Source organism: Salmo salar, chromosome 11 (genome assembly GCF_965601325.2).
Source record: "Salmo salar chromosome 11, fSalSal1, whole genome shotgun sequence".
Lineage (NCBI taxonomy): Eukaryota > Metazoa > Chordata > Actinopteri > Salmoniformes > Salmonidae > Salmo > Salmo salar.
In genome coordinates this window covers 64432155-64447500 of record NC_138301.1, presented here as the reverse complement: position 1 = coordinate 64447500, position 15346 = coordinate 64432155, and the positions used below count along the sequence as shown (strand labels likewise).

General features: G+C 47.8%; 1 protein-coding gene across 2 annotated transcripts in view; it reads left to right on the top strand.

The window, feature by feature from the left end:
• The window catches only part of LOC145859164 (FH1/FH2 domain-containing protein 1), a 232819-nt gene that overhangs the window by 115925 nt on the left and 101548 nt on the right, over positions 1 to 15346 (top strand). The gene's annotated exons all lie outside the window — the stretch shown is intronic.

Here is a 15346-nt window from a genome sequence, read left to right as displayed (position 1 = left end):
TGTGAGCAATTACCCTGTCGCTTACTTAACCCAATGTTTTCCGATCTGATAGACTGGTCAGCAAGCAGGGTCTAGGGATATTCAGTGATGAGCTCAGGTCTTCTTGGATAGCTCTTCCTTTCAGCTCCCTCCGTCTCAGCTGTTGTTGTGGAGCCTAGCGTTCCCCCCCCCCCCGGCATGCGCCTAGCGTTTCCCCCCCCCCCGGCATGCGCCTAGCGTCCCTCTCTCTAATGATGTGGTTTGGGGTGAGGCCAGGGCCCATGCTGTGCTGTGTTTGGGACAGGCTTCATGTGTTGTTACTGTGTGACTCATCTGCCCTGTTTATCACCCTGTATACACACACCGTATCAGTATCAGAGGCATTAGCTAGTTTTACACCCTAGCTCAGTGGCCTTGAGACTCCATCCATAGCTCAGCCACTCCTCTGTCTTTATATATCCTGTCTGTTTCTACGGCCTAACTCTCTAGGTATCCTGTCTCTTTCCACGGCCTAACTCTCTAGGTATCCTGTCTCTTTCCACGGCCTAACTCTCTAGGTATCCTGTCTGTTTCCACGGCCTAACTCTCTAGGTATCCTGTCTGTTTCCACGGCCTAACTCTCTAGGTATCCTGTCTGTTTCCACACCCTAACTCTCTAGGTATCCTGTCTGTTTCCACACCCTAACTCTCTAGGTATCCTGTCTGTTTCCACGGCCTAACTCTCTAGGTATCCTGTCTGTTTCCACGGCCTAACTCTCTAGGTATCCTGTCTGTTTCCACGGCCTCTCTCTACGTATCCTGTCTCTTTCCACGGCCTAACTCTCTAGGTATCCTGTCTCTTTCTACGGCCTAACTCTCTAGGTATCCTGTCTGTTTCCACGGCCTAACTCTCTAGGTATCCTGTCTGTTTCCACGGCCTAACTCTCTAGGTATCCTGTCTGTTTCTACGGCCTAACTCTCTAGGTATCCTGTCTGTTTCTACGGCCTAACTCTCTAGGTATCCTGTGTCTTTCTACGGCCTAACTCTCTAGGTATCCTGTGTCCTTCCACGCCCTAACTCTCTTGGTATCCTGTCTCTTTCTACAGCCTAACTCTCTAGGTATCCTGTCTCTTTCCACGCCCTAACTCTCTAGGTATCCTGTCTCTTTCTACGGCCTAACTCTCTAGGTATCCTGTCTCTTTCTACGGCCCAACTTTAGTCTCTACACAGTTTCAGACCCCTTCCTTTTTCCCACATTTTGTTAAGTGACGGCCTTATTCTTTAATGGATTATATGAAAACATTTCCTCATCAATCTACAAACAATACCCCATAATGACAAAAGAAAACAAGTTTTTAGAAATGTTTGCAAAGGTATTACAAATAAAAAACACATTTAAAACACCTTATTTACATAAGTATTCAGACGCTTTGCTATGAGACTTGAAATTGAGCTCAGGTTCATCCTGTTTCCATTGATCATCCATGAGCTGTTTCTACAACTTGATTGGACTCTACCTATGGTAAATCAAATTGATTGGACATGATTTGGAAAGGCACACACTTGGCTATGTAAGATCCCACAGTTGACAGTGCATGTCAGAGCAAAAACCAAGCCATGAGGTCGAAGGAATTGTCCGTAGAGCTCCGAGACAGGATTGTGTCGAGGCACAGATCTGGGGAAGGGTACCAACATATTTCTACAGCATTGAAAGTCCCTAAAAACACAGTGGCCTCCATCATTCTTAAATGGAAGAAGTTTGGAACCACCAAGAGTCTTCCTAGAGCTGGCCACCCGGCCAAACTGAGTAATCGGGCGAGAAGGGCCTTGGTCAGGGAGGTGACCAAGAACCCGATGGTCACTCTGACAGAACTCCAGAGTTCCTCTGTGGAGAAGGGAGAACCTTCCAGAAGGACAACCGTCTCTGCAGCACTCCACCAATCAGGCCTTTATGGTAGAGTGGCCAGATGGAAGCCACTCTTCAGTAAAAGGCACATGACAGCCCTCTTGGAGTTTGCCAAAAGGCACCTAAAGACTCTCTGGGGTAAAGGTTCACCTTCCAACAGGACAACAACCCTAAGCACACAGCCAAGACAACGCAGGAGTGGCTTTGGGACAAGTCTATGAATGTCCTTGAGTGGCCCGGACTTGAACCCAATCGAACATCTCTGGAGAGACCTGAAAATAGCTGTGCAGCGACACTCCCCATCCAACCTGACAGAGCTTGAGAGAATCTTCAGAGAACAATGGAAGAAACTCTACAAATACAGGTGTATCAAGCTTGTAGCGTCATACCCAAGAAGACTCAAGGCTGTAATCACTGCCAAAGGTGCTTCAACAAAGTACTAAGTTAAGGGTCTGAACATTTATGTAAATGTGATATTTAACTTATTTTTTACAAGCATTTCTAAAAACCTTTTTTTCGTTTTGTTATTGTGTGTTTAGATTGATGATAGGAAAACTATTATTTAATCCATTTTAGAATAAGGCTGTAACTTAACAAAATGTGGAAAATGTCAAGGGGTCTGAATACTTTCCCGAATGCACTGTATTCTCTGGCTTGGTCTCAGAGGTCAGAGAGTTGGCAGTGTACACAGTGATATGAGATATGATGATGGTGTGTTCTGCCATTAGAAACACCCACAATGTACTTTGATTTTTCTGGGAAAAGCAGAAAGTAGAGAAGCACCTAATCCTTCTCCATGTGTGCCCTGCTCATGAGTCCTGAACAATGACGTGATCTGACCTGTTGAATGTATGGAATGTTCTCATTGGAGTGTATCCAGATACATGGTCCTCCTGCAGCCCTAAACATGACAAAACAACTGTCAGATCAGGGGAGAGTGGAGCAGGTTTGACCTGAGTCAATGTTTATATCTTTCACCCTGCCAGATAACAGGGCCCAGTATTGTTACAATGCTTTCCCCAACGTTTGTTTCTAGAGAGCAGGTCGGTGTGTAATAACATTAACGTAAGAGCTTTATCACAAATTGAAAAAGCTGGCAGGACTGACAGAGTTCTTCCTGAAGTTGCTACTCTTGGCGAGGCTCAACAGAACAGGCTATCGTCCAATCAAATACTAAACAGAACAGGCTGCTGTCCAATCAAATTAGCCCAGTACCACACACCTCCTGAGGGAAAGATTGTATTGGATGTTTTGGTTGGATCTTTTGTTGACTGGCCAATGGTTTGTTTTAAACTAAGCAGGGGGTTTGTGTTGTTGGTTGTCTTGGTTTCCTCGTTGGGGTCTATGGGGCTGGGGTCCTATGGGGCTGAGGTCCTATGGGGCTGAAGTCCTATGGGGCTGGGTATGCAGGTCTATTGGGGCGGCAGGGTAGCCTAGTGGTTAGAGCGTTGGGCTAGTAACCGAAAGGTTGCAAGTTCGAATCCACGAGCTGACAAGGTCTGTCGTTCTGCCCCCTGAACAAGGCAGTTTAACCCACTGTTCCTAGGCCGTCATTGAAAATAAGAATTTGTTCTTAACTGACTTGCCTAGTTAAATAAAGGTAAAACATGTTTTTAAAAATAAGCTTCAGTGGGTTGGTTGTTGATCACTATCAGATGGCGTTGTGCTGCTAAGCTGAATAAAGTGGTGCCAGATGCTTACCAGCAGTAGCAGCCTGATCCTAGCCCTGTGGCCACAGCCATTATCACATTATCTATGGATTCTGAAACGCACTGTACGTCATCATATAACGTGTCACGACGCTACCGGGCTGAAAGAACACACTGTATAACGTGTCACTGCGACCGGGCTGAAAGAACACACTGTACGTCAACGTATAGCGTGTCGCAGTGCTACCGGGCTGAAAGAACACACTGTACGTCCTCGTATAGCGTGTCGTGGTTCTACCGGGCTGAAAGAACACACTGTACGTCATCGTATAGCGTGTTGTGGTGCTACCGGGCTAAAAGAACACACTGTACGTCCTCATATAGTGTGTCGTAGTGCTACCGGGCTGAAAGAACACACTGTACGTCATCGTATAGCGTGTCGTATTGCTACCGGGCTGAAAGAACACACTGTACGTCATCGTATAGCGTGTCGTGGTGCTACCGGGCTGAAAGAACACACTGTACAGAACTGTCTCTCGGGGGGGGGGTGTAGTGAGTCTTACTGATTTTGGCAGGAAGTGTGTTTTGCAAGTAGTCCTTTGACTGTTATGATGATGGTGATGATGATGATGATGGACTATGTTCCTGTTCTCCTGACTCATGGACATGGTATTGTGTGTGTGTGTGTGTGTGTGTGTGTGTGTGTGTGTGTGTGTGTGTGTGTGTGTGTGTGTATAGTGTGCTACTTATGATGAGCAGCCCTCATGGGCCCTGGTCAATAGTGGTCCACTATGGGAATAGGGTCTCATTGGGAGAGCAGGCCTGTAACTGTAGACTGGGTAGGGCTACGGTATATACCACCAGGTAGGGCTACGGTATATACAACCAGGTAGGGCTACGGTGTATATACCACCAGGTAGGGCTACGGTGTATATACCACCAGGTAGGGCTACGGTGTATATACCACCAGGTAGGGCTACGGTGTATATACCACCAGGTAGGGCTACGGTGTATATACCACCAGGTAGGGCTACGGTGTATAATCACCAGGTAGGGCTACGGTATATACCACCAGGTAGGGCTACGGTATATACCACCAGGTAGGGCTACGGTATATACAACCAGGTAGGGCTACGGTATATACAACCAGGTAGGGCTACGGTGTATATACCACCAGGTAGGGCTACGGTGTATATACCACCAGGTAGGGCTACGGTGTATATACCACCAGGTAGGGCTACGGTGTATAATCACCAGGTAGCGCTACGGTGTATATACCACCAGGTAGGGCTACGGTGTATATACCACCAGGTAGGGCTACGGTGTATATACCACCAGGTAGGGCTACGGTGTATATACCACCAGGTAGGGCTACGGTGTATATACCACCAGGTAGGGCTACGGTGTATATACCACCAGGTAGAGCTACGGTGTATATACCACCAGGTAGAGCTACGGTGTATATACCACCAGGTAGAGCTACGGTGTATATACCACCAGGTAGGGCTACGGTGTATATACCACCAGGTAGGGCTACGGTGTATATACCACCAGGTAGGGCTACGGTGTATATACCACCAGGTAGGGCTACGGTGTATATACCACCAGGTAGGGCTACGGTGTATATACCACCAGGTAGGGCTACGGTGTATATACCACCAGGTAGGGCTACGGTGTATATACCACCAGGTAGGGCTACGGTGTATAATCACCAGGTAGGGCTACGGTGTATAATCACCAGGTAGGGCTACGGTGTATAATCACAAGGTAGGGCTACGGTATATAATCACCAGGTAGGGCTACGGTATATAATCACCAGGTAGGGCTACGGTATATAATCACCAGGTAGGGCTACGGTATATACCACCAGGTAGGGCTACGGTATAAACCACCAGGTAGGGCTACGGTATAAACCACCAGGTAGGGCTACGGTATAAATCACCAGGTAGAGCTATGGTGTATATACCACCAGGTAGGGCTACGGTGTATATACCACCAGGTAGGGCTACGGTGTATATACCACCAGGTAGGGCTACGGTGTATAATCACCAGGTAGGGCTACGGTGTATAATCACCAGGTAGGGCTACGGTGTATAATCACCAGGTAGGGCTACGGTGTATAATCACCAGGTAGGGCTACGGTGTATAATCACCAGGTAGGGCTACGGTGTATAATCACCAGGTAGGGCTACGGTGTATATACCACCAGGTAGGGCTACGGTGTATATACCACCAGGTAGGGCTACGGTGTATATACCACCAGGTAGGGCTATGGTGTATATACCACCAGGTAGAGCTACGGTGTATATACCACCAGGTAGGGCTACGGTGTATATACCACCAGGTAGGGCTACGGTGTATATACCACCAGGTAGGGCTACGGTGTATATACCACCAGGTAGGGCTACGGTGTATATACCACCAGGTAGGGCTACGGTGTATATACCACCAGGTAGGGCTACGCTGTATATACCACCAGGTAGGGCTACGGTGTATATACCACCAGGTAGGGCTACGGTGTATAATCACCAGGTAGGGCTACGGTGTATAATCACCAGGTAGGGCTACGGTGTATAATCACCAGGTAGGGCTACGGTGTATAATCACCAGGTAGGGCTAGGGTGTATAATCACCAGGTAGGGCTACGGTGTATAATCACCAGGTAGGGCTACGGTATATAATCACCAGGTAGGGCTACGGTATATAATCACCAGGTAGGGCTACGGTATATACCACCAGGTAGGGCTACGGTATAAACCACCAGGTAGGCATACGGTATAAACCACCAGGTAGGGCTACGGTATAAATCACCTGGTAGGGCTAGGTAGGGCTACGGTATATAATCACCAGGTAGGGCTACGGTATATACAACCAGGTAGGGCTACGCTATATACAACCAGGTAGGGCTACGGTGTATATACCACCAGGTAGGGCTACGGTGTATATACCACCAGGTAGGGCTACGGTATATACCACCAGGTAGGGCTACGGTGTATATACCACCAGGTAGGGCTACGGTGTATATACCACCAGGTAGGTGGTAACAGGCTCCAGCAGCTTTGAAGGAGTGACTAGCCAAACGATCAGATTTCATTATCAGTCTTGCCTTCGACAGCTGCTGAACCTAACCAAAGTGTGTCCCCAATGGCACCCCATTCCCTATGTAGTGCACTACTTTTGAGGTTAGTCACTGCACTACTCAGTGACTAACCTCAGCAGAAGGTCTCCTACCAGCCTTCAGTCTACTCAGTCTCAGTGACTTTAACCTCAGCAGAGGGTCTTCTACAAGCCTTCAGTCTGCTCAGTCTCAGCAGAGGGTCTCCTACCAGCCTTCAGTCTACTCAGTCTCAGCAGAGGGTCTCCTACCAGCCTTCAGTCTACTCAGTCTCAGCATGGTCGCCAACACTTCCAAGATGGCGTAGCAGTCAGACATCTTTGTCTTGTCGTGTCCCTTGTATATATCTTTTTATATATTTTTCTTCGCATATGTTTTTCAAATATTTTCCTAAACCTCAACTTCTAAATCCTCTCCTGCAACCCGCCTCATCCAATGTGGCGTGGATCAGTTTTTTTTTCTAAAGTATTTCTATTTACTTCAGATCTGGAATCCCTCAACTGAAGCTAACCAGCTAACTAGCTACCAGCTATCAGTCAGCAAACCACTGCTAGCGGTCATCAGCTAACCTTTCGCTCGGAAAGCTCTCGCCAGTTCGTACAACGTGACTCAAACTAGAGCAAAACGGACCAATTTTTTCTTTCCACCTGGCTACCCCTACCCCGGTCAACTGCCCGGCACCCCCCACAGCAACCCGCCAAAGCCCCCACCATTTCTCCTTCACCCAAATCCAGATAGCTGATGTTCTGAAAGACCTGCAAAATCTGGACCCCTACAAATCTGCCGGGCTAGACAATCTGGATCCTCTTTCTAAAACTCTAGACCCAAACTGCTACAGACCTATATCTATCCTACCCTGTCTTTCTAAGGTCTTCGAAAGCCAAGTTAGCAAACAGATTACCGACCATTTCGAATCCCACCGTACCTTCTCCGCTATGCAATCTGGTTTCAGAGCTGGTCATGGGTGCACCTCAGCCACGCTCAAGGTCCTAAACGATATCATAACCACCAACAATAAGAGACATTACTGTGCAGCCGTATTCATTGACCTGGCCAAGGCTTTCGACTCTGTCAATCACCACATTCTTATTGGCAGACTCGACAGCCTTGGTTTCTCAAATGACTGCCTCGCCTGGTTTACCAACTAGTTCTCTGATAGAGTTCAGTGTGTCAAATCGGAGGGCCTGTTGTCCAGACCTCTGGCAGTCTCTATGGGGGTGCCACAGGGTTCAATTCTCGGGCCGACTCTCTTCTCTGTGTACATCAATGATGTCGCTCTTGCTGCTGGTGATTCTCTGATCCACCTCTATGCAGACGACACCATTCTGTATACTTCTGGCCCTTCTTTGGACACTGTGTTAACTAACCTCCAGACGAGCTTCAATGCCATACAACTCTCCTTCCGTGGCCTCCAACTGCTCTTAAATGCAAGTAAAACTAAATGCATGCTATTCAATCGATCACTGCCCGCACCTGCCCGCTCACTGCCCGCACCTGCTCGCTTACAGTCTAACCAGACACCCAGGTATTTGTAGTTGTCCACGTATTCTAAGTCAGAGCCATTCAGAGTAGTGATGCTGGACGGCTCTGACTTAGAATACGTGGACAACTACAAATACCTAGGTGTCTGGTTAGACTGTAAACTCTCCTTCCAGACTCACATTAAGCGTCTCCAATCCAAAATTAAATCTAGAATCGGCTTTCTATTTCGCAACAAAGCATCCTTCACTCATGCTACCAAACATACCCTTGTAAAACTGACCATCCTACCGATCCTCGACTTCTGCGATGTCATCTATAAAATAGCCTCCAACACTCTACTCAACAAATTGGATGCAGTCTACCACAGTGCCATCCGTTTTGTCACCAAAGCTCCATATACTACCCACCATTGCGACCTGTATGCTCTCGTTGGCTGGCCCTCGCTTCATACTCGTCGCCAAACCCACTGGCTACAGGTTATCTACAAGTCTCTGCTAGGTAAAGCCCCGCCTTATCTCAGCTCACTGGTCACCATAGCAGCACCCACCTGTAGCACGTGCTCCAGCAGGTATATCTCACTGGTCACCCCCAAAGTCAATTCCTCCTTTGGCTGCCGTTCCTTCCAGTTCTCTGCTGCCAATGACTGGAACGAACTGCAAAAATCACTGAAGCTGGAGTCTCATATGTCCCTCACTAGCTTTAAGCACCAGCTGTCAGAGCAGCTCACAGATCACTGCACCTGTACATTGCCCATCTGTAAACAGCCCATCTATCTACCTCATCCCCATACTCAATGTATTTATTTATTTATTTATCTTGCTCCTTTGCACCCGTGTCTCTACTTGCACATTCATCTTCTGCACATCTACCATTCCAGTGTTTAATTGCTACATTGTAATTACTTCGCCACCATGGCCTATTTATTGCCTTACCTCCCTTATCTTACCTCATTTGCACTCACTGTATATAGACTTTTTGTTTTATTGACTGTATGTTTTGTTTATTCAATGTGTAACTCTGTGTTGTTGTATGTGTCGAATTGCTATGCTTTATCTTGGCGAGGTCGCAGTTGCAAATGAGAACTTGTTCTCAACTAGCCTACCTGGTTAAATAAAGGTGAAATAAATGAAAAAAAATAAAACATGGTCGCCAACAGTCCCTCTCTCTTTGTGTAGAAACATGCAGAGTCTCCAGACCTGGGTTTAAAAATGATTTTTAAATCATTTAAAATGCGTTATCTGTGCTTGATTGAGCTTGCCTGACTTAATGGACCAATAAAAAGTCCCAAAACTGTAAACCCTGCCCATCACCGCCCCACCCCTCCTCCTCCTCTCTCCTGCCCTGTCAGAAGCCTTCCTTCTCCCTCCTGCCCTGTAACAAGCCCTCGTCCTTTCTCCTGCCCTGTCAGAAGCCTTCCTTCGCCCTCCTGCCCTGTCAGAAGCCTTCCTTCCCCCTCCTGCCCTGTCAGAAGCCTTCCTTCTCCCTCCTGCCCTGTCAGAAGCCTTCCTTCTCCCTCCTGCCCTGTCAGAAGCCCTCTCCTCCTCTTCTTCCTCCTGCCCTGTTAGAAACCCTCTCCTCCCCCTCCCTTCTCCCTCTTGCCCTGTCAGAAACCCTCTCCTCCTCCCCCCTCCCTTCTCCCTCCTGCCCTGTCAGAAACCCTCTGCTCCTCCTCCCCCTCCCTTCTCCCTCCTGCCCTGTTAGAAGCCCTCTTCTCCCTCCTGCCCTGTCAGAAGCCCTCTGCTCCTCCTCCCCCTCCCTTCTCCCTCCTGCCCTGTCAGAAACCCTCTCCTTCCCCTCCCTTCTCCCTCCTGCCCTGTCAGAAGCCCTCTGCTCCTCCTCCCCCTCCCTTCTCCCTCCTGCCCTGTTAGAAGCCCTCTGCTCCTCCTCCCCCTCCCTTCTCCCTCCTGCCCTGTCAGAAGCCCTCTGCTCCTCCTCCCTCTCCCTTCTCCCTCCTGCCCTGTCAGAAGCCCTCTCCTCCCCCTCCCTTCTCCCTCCTGCCCTGTTAGAAGCCCTCTCCTCCCCCCTCACTTCTCCCTCCTGCCCTGTCAGAAGCCTTCCTTCTCCCTCCTGCCCTGTCAGAAGCCTTCCTTCTCCCTCCTGCCCTGTCAGAAGCCCTCTCCTCCTCTTCTTCCTCACCCCTCCCTCCCTTCTCATCTTCCTCCTCCCTTCTCCCTCCTGCCCTGTTAGAAACCCTCTTTCTCTCTCTCTTTCTCTCTCTCTTTCTCTCTCTCTTTCTCTCTCTCTTTCTCGCTCTCTTTCTTGCTCTCTTGCTCTCTTGCTCTCTCGCTGCTCTCGCCTCACTCTTTTCTGACCATGATTCAGCCAGTGGAACGAGAAGGTAGCAGGATGGTTCCGCCAGGGGAATGAGAAGATGGCAGGATATGGCTAATGTAGTAGATTATAGATGTCCTGTCTGTGGTTAATATAGTATATTGGACTCCTGAGACATGTATCTGATGCCCACATGCGTAAAGGAAAAAGTCCAAGGCACAGAAATTCTAAAAAGCCGAGCTGAAAATAGTTGGTCCTCATCCATGTGCCTGCCTCTTATTTATAAACTCTGACTTGGGAAAAGATTTCTACTGCTGATGGCCAGTGTCTGAGTCCCAAATGGCACCCTATTGCCTATATAGTGCATAATGGCCCATAGGGCTCTTGGTCAATATTAGTGCACTATAAAGGGAATAGAATGCCATAGGACACATTCAGTATCACATGACGGGGCCAGTGAAAAGGACTTGGCATCGCTGTTATCATATAATATGATATTAGACTGATGTAATCAATCAATCAATCATTCAAATGTATTTATAAAGAGATGTCACAAAGTGCTATACAGAAACCCAGTCTAAAATCTCAAACATCAAACATCACAGATGTAGAAACATTTCCCAATTGTCTCTGTTATTGTATTGAGTACTGTAGCCTACTGCTGGTCAGCGCCACTGTCACATGACGTAGCCAGTAGAGAGCGTTCCACTTCGTTTTATATAATCCTGTAATAATAAATAACATATTAGACAAGTCATACCATTGATTTCCTTTCAAATTCTGTTTTCCCTCAACCTAACCTTAACCCTTCAACCTAACCTTAACCCTTCAACCTAACCTTAACCCTTCAACCTAACCTTAACCCCTCAACCTAACCTTAACCCTTCAACCTAACCTTAACCCTTCAACCTAACCTTAACCCTTCAACCTAACCTTAACCCTTCAACCTAACCTTAACCCCTCAACCTAACCTTAACCCCTCAACCTAACCTTAACCCCTCAACCTAACCCTAACCTTAACCCCAAACCTAGCCCTAATTCTAACTCTAACCCCCTTGAAAACAGCCTTATTCCTTGTGTGGTCCTCAGTTAGTCACATTTCTGTTTGTTTACTATTCTTGGTAGTACTTCTGATTCCCACAAGTATAGTTAAACATGTCCCCACACACACACACACACACACACACACACACACACACACACACACACACACACACACACACACACACACACACACACACACACACACACACACACAGAGAGAGAGAGAGGCAGTAAACAGAGTTACATGACTGGCATAGTCACAGAGCCATGGTCGTCAAAGCAGTAGGCATAACAAATCAGCTCATTCCTGCCCAAATTGGTCACATTTCAATCCCTCCTCATTTCCTACGCTGCTTAAATGAAGTCATGACAAGCCATTAATCACGTCTGACAAATTGAATCCCCCTTTTTTTTTTTAAGTATTAAAATGTAGTTATATTCTCTGAGAGTTGTGTATTGGATCCTGTGTGCCAGTAGACGTATTGGGGTTCCATGTGTCTTGCCACATTGACCTCATGTACTGGAGTCAAATTACCTTCCAGTTGGACTTTCTGTTTGTCAGTAAAATACCTTTGTTTCTTATTCTGACATTACCAATGAGGGTTTCTGTTGACTGGCAGCGTTTTGGAATTTACCCACACATTTTAATAAATGTTCATTACTTTCAGGTCACCGGATTAGGGCTTCCCACCCAGGACACCGGATTAGGGCTTCCCACCTAGGTCACCGGATTAGGGTTTCCCACCCAGGTCACCGGATTAGGGTTTCCCACCCAGGTCACCGGATTAGGGTTTCCCACCCAGGCCACCGGATTAGGGTTTCCCACCCAGGCCACCGGATTAGGGCTTCCCCCCCAGGCCACCGGATTAGGGCTCCCCCCCCAGGCCACCGGATTAGGGCTTCCCCCCCAGGCCACCGGATTAGGGCTTCCTCCGCCAGGACACCGGATTAGGGCTTCCCCCCAGGACACCGGATTAGGGCTTCCCCCCCCCACAGGACACCGGATTAGGGCTTCCCCCCCCAGGACACCGGATTAGGGCTTCCCCCAGGGCACCGGAGTAGAGCTTCCCCCCCAGGACACCGGAGTAGGGCTTCCCACCCAGGTTACCGGAGTAGGGCTTCCCACCCAGGTTACCGGAGTAGGGCTTCCCCTCATGGTGCTCAGAATGCCAGAAATCACGTTGTTTATGGGAGTTAAGAACATGCATCTCTGATGCAACAGCGTGCGTCATTCTTACTGAATTCCGATGAGCAATCTGAAAATGTTAGCTTCCCCTAGCCTTATGTATTCTAAACTTTCCCTAAATACCTTGTCCTCTACTGGCCTCTCTGGCTCTGTACTCTGGCCTCTCTGGTCTCTGTACTCTGGTCTCTACTGGTCTCTGGTCTCTACTGGTCTCTGGACTCTACTGCTCTCTGGAGTCTGGCCTCTCTGGTCTCTGTACTCTACCGGTTTCTGTACTCCTGCCTCTCTGTACTCTGGCCTCTTTGGGCTGTTCTGGCCCCTTCTGGCCTTTCTTGCCTGTGTCCTCTACTGGTTTCTCTGTCCTCTACTGGCATCTGTACTCTGGACTTTGTACTCGTCCACCCCTCACTTCCTTCCTCCTTTCCTTCCTTCCTTCCTTCCTCAGCTCCCCTTAATGTGGACTCTGCTTCCTCCACCTGCACTGTGCTGTCATCTGGTGTCTTTTTTTTAGCTCGCTCAGTGTTCTGTTATCAGGATCAGTTTTAACTGACGATATGTTACTCTGAATGACGTCGTAGCGTAGCATGAACCCGGATATCTAACACTTAGACGGCAGTGTCAGTTCAAGCAGGACAAAGGGACACTGTTGCTGAACAATCCAACATTTTGTAACATTCCTCAGTAGTAAATAATCAATAGTAATGTAGACTTGTTTTACAGTGCCAGGTGTTCAGCTGGAAAATGAGACTGGTAGTTCTTTACCCATCTGTACGTCTCACTGACGTCTTTTATAGTAACACCATCGTTGTTCTGTTTATTTACCATGTCGGTCCTCTAGTCTGCCTGACAACAGAACTCTGTTTACCGTGTCGGTCCTCTAGTCTGCCTGACAACAGAACTCTGACCCCTTAGTGGAATAAACAGGAAGTGTTCATATCCCCGTTCTGGAAAAACCCAACGGTCGTCGTCCTAAGTTAAATGGATGCTGATTGTGTTGTTTGGTGTCTGGGGACGTGACTCTCCTTCCTCTCCTTCAGAAGCCAAGCGAGGAATCGCTGTTAAAGGATCTACTGATGATATGGAGGTTGCATCCTCATGTTTTAGACAGGGGTCGTAGTGAGGATGTTACCGTAAAGTATTGATAGGGGTCGTAGTGAGGATGTTACCATAAAGTATTGATACGGGTCGTAGGAAGGATGTTACCGTAAAGTATTGATACGGGTCGTAGAGAGAATGTCACATTCCTGATCACTGATAGGCCACTACATACTGCCTGATCTGTGTAAATCACATTCCTGATCACTGATGGGCCACTAGATACTGCCTGATCTGTGTAAATCACATTCCTGATCACTGATAGGCTACTATATACTGCCTGATCTGTGTAAATCACATTCCTGATCACTGATAGGCTACTAGATACTGCCTGATCTGTGTAAATCACATTCCTGATCACTGATAGGCCACTAGATACTGCCTGATCTGTGGTGTTTTAGTGTTTTTGTTTAGGGGTTTGTTGGTATCCATGGTGACAGCAGTGAATGGTGGTAGTACGCCAGCACATGGTTTACCGCTATGACCACGTGTGTGTGTGTGTGTGTGTGTGTGTGTGTGTGTGTGTGTGTGTGTGTGTGTGTGTGAGTGTGAGTATTTGCAATACGATCAAACACACACACACACGCTGGTCCCCTGCAGTGTGTAGCCACAGCTCATAATCTTCATTCAGTTGTTTAGACGGCTGGTCTCTCTCTCTCTGAAAGGAGATAAGCTCAGTCTGTTTGCATGGACCTGATCTACTGCAGTCTGAATATGGACCTTTTACTGTCTCGAGGCTCCATGTCTCCAGGTTTCAGAGGGCTGATTTATGATCAGTTCTGCATTTTTTTGTTGTTGGTCCCAATGAATCAGATTCCATGGACATGGAGGAGCTGTAGATCAGTAAACATATGGCCCCTTTACTGAGCTGTACTGAACACTACAGTAGACCTATCTATACAACCCTACTGCTCTAAGGGGGGTAACCCCTTTACTAAACACTACAGTAGACCTATCTATACAACCCTACTGCTCTAAGGGGGGGGTAACCCCTTTACTAAAACACTACAGTAGACCTATCTATACAACCCTACTGCTCTAAGGGGGGGTAACCCCTTTACTAAACACTACAGTAGACCTATCTATACAACCCTACTGCTCTAAGGGGGGGTTACCCCTTTACTAAAACACTACAGTAGACCTATCTATACAACCCTACTGCTCTAAGGGGGGGGGGTAACCCCTTTACTAAACACAACAGTAGACCTATCTATACAACCCTACTGCTCTAAGGGGGGGTAACCCCTTTACTAAACACTACAGTAGACCTAACTATACAACCCTACTGCTCAAAGGGGGGGGTTAACCCCTTTACTAAACACTACAGTAGACCTATCTATACAACCCTACTGCTCTAAGGGGGGGTAACCCCTTTACTAAACACTACAGTAGACCTATCTATACAACCCTACTGCTCTAAGGGGGGGGTAACCCCCTTTACTAAACACTACAGTAGACCTATCTATACAAACCCTACTGCTCTAAGGGGGGGGGGGGGGGGGGGTAACCCCTTTACTAAACACTACAGTAGACCTATCTATTCAACCCTACTGCTCTAAGGGGGGGGTAACCCCTTACTAAACACTACAGTAGACCTAACTATACAACCCTACTGCTCTAAGGGGGGGTAACCCCTTTA